Here is a 6,000-nt window from a genome sequence, read left to right as displayed (position 1 = left end):
AAGGGATGTGAAAGACCTCTTCAAGGAGAACTACAAACCACTGCTCAAGGAAATAAAAGAGGATACAAACAAATGGAAGAACATTCCATGCTCATGGGTAGGAAGAATCAATATCATGAAAATGGCCATCCTTCCCAAGGTAATTTACAGATTCAATGCCATCCCCATCAAACTACCAATGACTTTCTTCACAGAATTGGAAAAAACTACTTTAAAGTTCATATGGAACCAAAAAAGAGCCCGCATCGCCAAGTCAATCCTAAGCCAAAAGAACAAAGCTGGAGGCATCACACTACCTGACTTCAAACTATACTACAAGGCTACAGTAACCAAAACAGCATGGTACTGGTACCAAAACAGAGATATAGATCAATGGAACAGAACAGAGCCGTCAGAAATAATGCCACATATCTACAAGTATCTGATCTTTGACAAACCTGACAAAAATAAGAAATGGGGAAAGGATTCCCTATTTAATAAATGGTGCTGGGAAAACTGGCTAGCCATATGTAGAAAGCTGAAACTGGATCCCTTCCTTACACCTTATACAAAAATCAATTCAAGATGGATTAAAGACTTAAATGTTAGACCTAAAACCATAAAAACCCTAGAAGAAAACCTAGGCATTACCATTCAGGACATAGGCATGGGCAAGGACTTCATGTCTAAAACACCAAAAGCAATGGCAACAAAAGCCAAAATTGACAAATGGGATCTAATTAAACTCAAGAGCTTCTGCACAGCAAAAGAAACTACCATCAGAGTGAACAGGCAACCTACAAAATGGGAGAAAATTTTCGCAACCTACTCATCTGACAAAGGGCTAATATCCAGAATCTACAATGAACTCCAACAAATTTACAAGAAAAAAACAAACAACCCCCTCAAAAAGTGGGCAAAGGACATGAACAGACACTTCTCAAAAGAAGACATTGATGCAGCCAAAAAACACATGAAAAAATGCTCACCATCACTGGCTATCAGAGAAATGCAAATCAAAACCACAATGAGATACCATCTCACACCAGTTAGAATGGCAATCATTAAAAAGTCAGGAAACAACAGGTGCTGGAGAGGATGTGGAGAAATAGGAACACTTTTACACTGTTGGTGGGACTGTAAACTAGTTCAACCCTTGTGGAAGTCAGTGTGGCGATTCCTCAGGGATCTAGAACTAGAAATTCCATTCGACCCAGCCATCCCATTACTGGGTATATACCCAAAGGACTATAAATCATGCTGCTATAAAGACACATGCACACGTATGTTTATTGCCGCATTATTCACAATAGCAAAGACTTGGAACCAACCCAAATGTCCAACAATGATAGACTGGATTAAGAAAATGTGGCACATATACACCATGGAATACTATGCAGCCATAAAAAATGATGAGTTCACGTCCTTTGTAGGGACATGGATGAAATTGGAAATCATCATTCTCAGTAAACTATCGCAAGAACAAAAAACCAAACACCACATATTCTCACTCATAGGTGGGAATTGAACAATGAGAACACATGGACACAGGAAGGGGAACATCACACTCTGGGGACTGTTGTGGGGTGGGGGGAGGGGGGAGGGATAGCATTGGGAGATATACCTAATGCTAGATGACGAGTTGGTGGGTGCAGCGCACCAGCATGGCACATGTATACATATGTAACTTACCTGCACATTGTGCACATGTACCATAAAACCTAAAGTATAATAATAATAATAATAAAAGAAAAAAAAAATAAAAAAAAAAAATAATAAAAAAATAAAAAAAAAAAAAAATAAAGTTGCTCTCCTACGAAGAAGCCTTTTCTCCAAACATGCCTGGAGGAAGAAAATCCAAGATCCTTTACAGTTTACGCCTATAAATATACTATTAGAAAAAGCTCAAGTGCCCAAATCCCAGAGATCTGTGGAGGATGTTAAAAAATTTGGCTGCCTCAATAAAGGTCTGCTATATTTTTAAAAACTCAAGGGCACTGTGTGGTTTAATCTGGCTTCTTTTTATTTATTTATTTATTTATTTATTTATTTTTGAGATGGAGTCTTGCTCTGTCACCCAGACTAGAGTGCAATGGCACAATCTCGTGTCACTGCAACCTCTGCCTCCCAGGTTCAAGCAATTCTCCTGCCTCAGCCTCCCAAGTAGCTGGGATTACAGGTGGCGCCACCACACCCGGCTGATTTTTGTAGTTTTAGTAGAGACGGGGTTTCAGCATGTTGGTCAGGCTGGTCTTGAACTCCTGATCTTGTGATCCGCCTGCCTTGGCCTCCCAAAGTGCTGGGATTACAGGCGTGAGCCACCGCGCTCGGCCTAATCTGGCTTCTTAAATAGCAAAGTTACTTTCTGATACATAGGGAATCAGCAGCAAGCTAAAAGAAGTTAAATTCAGTAGCAAATGGTGTAGCAAATTATTTCAAGAACAGTAAATAAGAACAGGGAATGTCAAGGTTCCCCCAAACATTCAGAGTTGAACATGAAATCACCACCCACCTAAAAGATGGGACAGATATTTGAATATTAACTTTGTGAGAGACTGTATTCCAGGGCCAGGACGAGGAGTGCATTTGAAGTCTGTGTTTACTTAAAAAATATCTGGCCAGGCAAAGTGGCTCATGTTTGTAATCCCAGCACTTTGGGAGACTGAGGTGGGTGGATCACTTGAGGTCAGGAGTTCGAGACCAAAATGGCGAAACTCCGTCTCTACTAAAAATACAAAAATTAGCCAGGCATGGTGGCGGGCGCCTGTAATCCCAGCTACTTGGGAGGCTGAGGCAGGAGAATCACTTGAACCTGGGAGGCAGAGTTTGCCGTGAGCCAAGATTGTGCCACTGCACTCCAGCCTGGGTGACAGGGTGAGACTCTGTCTCAAAAAAAAAAAAAAAAGAAAAAAGAAGAAGAAAAAGAAAAACATCTGCTATAGAGCAAATGAGTTTAACACCTCTAAGGAGTAAAGATATCAGAAGAGGAAAGATCAGCTTCTAATTTAACAAATATCTATAGAGTTCCTTATTGGGGTATGCCAGGCACCAATCCCAGATGGTGGTAAATAAGAGAGATGCACTCCTTAGCTGCATGAAGCTTAAAGTCTAGTGAAAAAGTACTTGTCATTCCAACAAAAAAATCAAACCCCACACTCCTACATGATGAGCAGGGTTCTTGGTTCTATATTGAAAAGGAAGAAGCTGCACAGCCTGGAACACACAGAAAGAATAGCAGAGAAAGAGATCAGGGGGCCCCAAGTGCCCTCGATGGGCATACAGTGACATAGTCTGTGCACTTGAGTGGCCTGGAAATAGACAGTAAACTCTCTAACAGCATGAAACATCCAGCTCTCGCCCCTTTCTTCAATTCTGTGCTCAGCCAACAACATCCTTGTCGTAACTTGGCTTTCAAGATATGGCAGAGGCTTTTAGTTACCTTCCTGATACTGATTACTGATTTTCCCCTTCTTTCTGTCAAAGAAGATAAACTTCTTCTCTCCCCTCTTATATGCTTTACATGGAGGGCTGTGAATTAAACAAACAAAAGGCAGATTTAAAAGGAGATGAGGTACACATTTTTTGTTAATATTTACATGCATGAGAGTTCACAGAAAAGAAGTGAAACTCAAAGAAGCAGATAGAACTGGGGCTTATATGCCATTTTAACAAGGAAAAAGGGATTGAGTGGGTTTTTTAAGCAAGACAGAGGTTGTTTTTTAACTTTTATTTTAGGTTCAGTGGTACATGAAAATTTAGGTTTCAGCACTTGTGTCATGAGGGTTTTTTCTACAGATTATTTCGTCCCCCAGGTACTAAGCCTAGTACCCAGTGGCTATTTGTTTCAGATCCTCTCCTTCCTCCCATCCTCCACCCTTAAGGAGGTTCCAGTGTCTGTTGATCCCCTCTTTGTGCCCATGAGTTCTCATCATTTAGCTCCCACTTATAAGGGAGAACATGCGGTATTTGTTTTCTGTTCCAGCATTAGTTTGCTAAGAATAATGGCCTCCAGCTCCATAAATGTTCCTGCAAAGGACATGATCTCATTTTTTATGACCGTGAAAATGGTATTCCATGGCATATATATTACCACATTTTCTTTATCCAGTCTATCATTGATGAGCATTTATGTTGATTCCATATCTTCACTATTGTGAATAACGCTGCAATGAACACACATGTGCAGGTATTTATGGTAGAACGATTTCTATTCCTTTGGGTATATACCCAGTAATGGGATTACTGGGTTGAATGGTAGTTCTGTTTTGAGCTCTTTGAGAAATCGCCACATTGTGGAACTGCTTTCCACAATGGTTGAACTAATTTATACTCCCACCCACGGTGTATAAGCATTCCCTTTTCTCCACAAACTTACCAGCATCTGTCATTTTTTGACTTTTTAATAATAGCCATTCTGGCTGGTGTGAGATGATATCTCATTGTGGTTTTGATTTTCATTTCTCTAATGATCAGTGATATTGAGCTTTTTTTTTCATTTATTTGTTGGCTGCATGTATGTCTTCTTTGAAAAGTGTCTGTTCATGTCCTTTCCCCACTTTTTAATGGTGTTGTTTGTTTTTTGCTTAATCTAAGATCCTTATAGATGCTGGATATTAGACCTATTTCAGATGCATCGTTTGTAAATATTTTCTCCCATTCTGTAGGTTGTCTATTTACTCTGTTGATAATTTCTTTCGCCGTGCAGAAGAAGCTCTTTAGTTTAATTAGATCCCACTTGTCAATTTTTGCTTTTGTTGCAATTGCTTTTGGCATTTTCATCATGAAATCTTTGCTATTCCTATGTCCAGAATGGTATTGCATCAGTCGTCTTCCAGGGCTTTTATAGTTTTAAGTTTTACATTTAAGTCTTTAATCCATCTTGAGTTGATTTTTGTATATGGTGTAAGAAAGGGGTCCAATTTCAATCTTCTGCATATGGCTAGCCAGTTCTCCCGACACCACTTAATGAATAGGGAACACTTTCCCATTGCTTGTTTTTGTCACCTTTGTCAAAGATCAGAGGATTGTAGGTGTGCAGCTTTATTTCTGGCTCTCTATTCTGTTCCGTTGGACTATATGTCCATTTTTGCACCAGTACCATTCCATTTTGTTTACTGGAGCAGTGCAGTGTAGTTTAAGTCAGTTAATGTGATGTCACCAGCTTTGTTCTTTTTGCTTAGGATTGCCTTGGCTATTTGGGCTTGCTTTTAGTATCATATGAACTTTAAAATAGCTTTTTCGGCTCAGCATGGTGGCTCCTGCCTATAATCTCAGCACTTTGGGAGGCCAAGGCCAGTGGATGACTTGATGCCAGGAGTTCAGGACTAGCCTGGTCAACGTGATGGAACCCTATATCTACTAAAAATATAAAAATTAGCTGGGCATGGTGGCACATGCCTGTAGTGCCAGCCACTCGGGAAGCTGAGGCACAAGAATCGCTTGAACCTAGGAGGCGGAGGTTGCAGTGAGCCGAGATCACACCACTGCACTTCAGCCTGGGTGACAGAACACCAAAAAATAAGTAAATAAATAAATACATAATAAAATAGCTTTTTCTAGTCCTGTGAAGAATGTCACTAATGGTTTGATAGAAATAGCACTGAATCTATAAATTGCTTTGAGCAGTATGGCCATTTTAATGATAATGATTCTTATCCATGAGCATGGAATGTTTTTCCATTTGTTTGTGTCATTTTTTATTTCTTTGAGCAGTGTTTTGTAATTCTCATTGTAGAGATCTTTCATTTCTCTGGTTAGCTGTATTCCTAAGCATTTTGGTTTTTTTGTGGCAAGTGTGAATGGGATTGTGTTCCTGATTTGACTCTTGGCTTGGCTATTGTTGGTGTAGAGGAATGCTAGTGATTTTTATACATTGATTTCGTATCCTGAAACTTAGTTGTTTTTTCAGCTGAAGGAGCCTTTGGGCCAGGACTATGGGGTTTTCTAGATATAGAATCATGTCATCTGCAAACAGTGATAGTTTCACTTCCTCTCTTCCTATTTGGGGTTGGGTTGTAAGGG

This window comes from Pongo abelii, chromosome 8 (assembly GCF_028885655.2).
Source record: "Pongo abelii isolate AG06213 chromosome 8, NHGRI_mPonAbe1-v2.0_pri, whole genome shotgun sequence".
Taxonomy (NCBI): Eukaryota; Metazoa; Chordata; class Mammalia; order Primates; family Hominidae; genus Pongo; species Pongo abelii.
The sequence above is the reverse complement of the archived record's forward strand: the minus strand, read 5'-3'. Positions refer to the sequence as shown.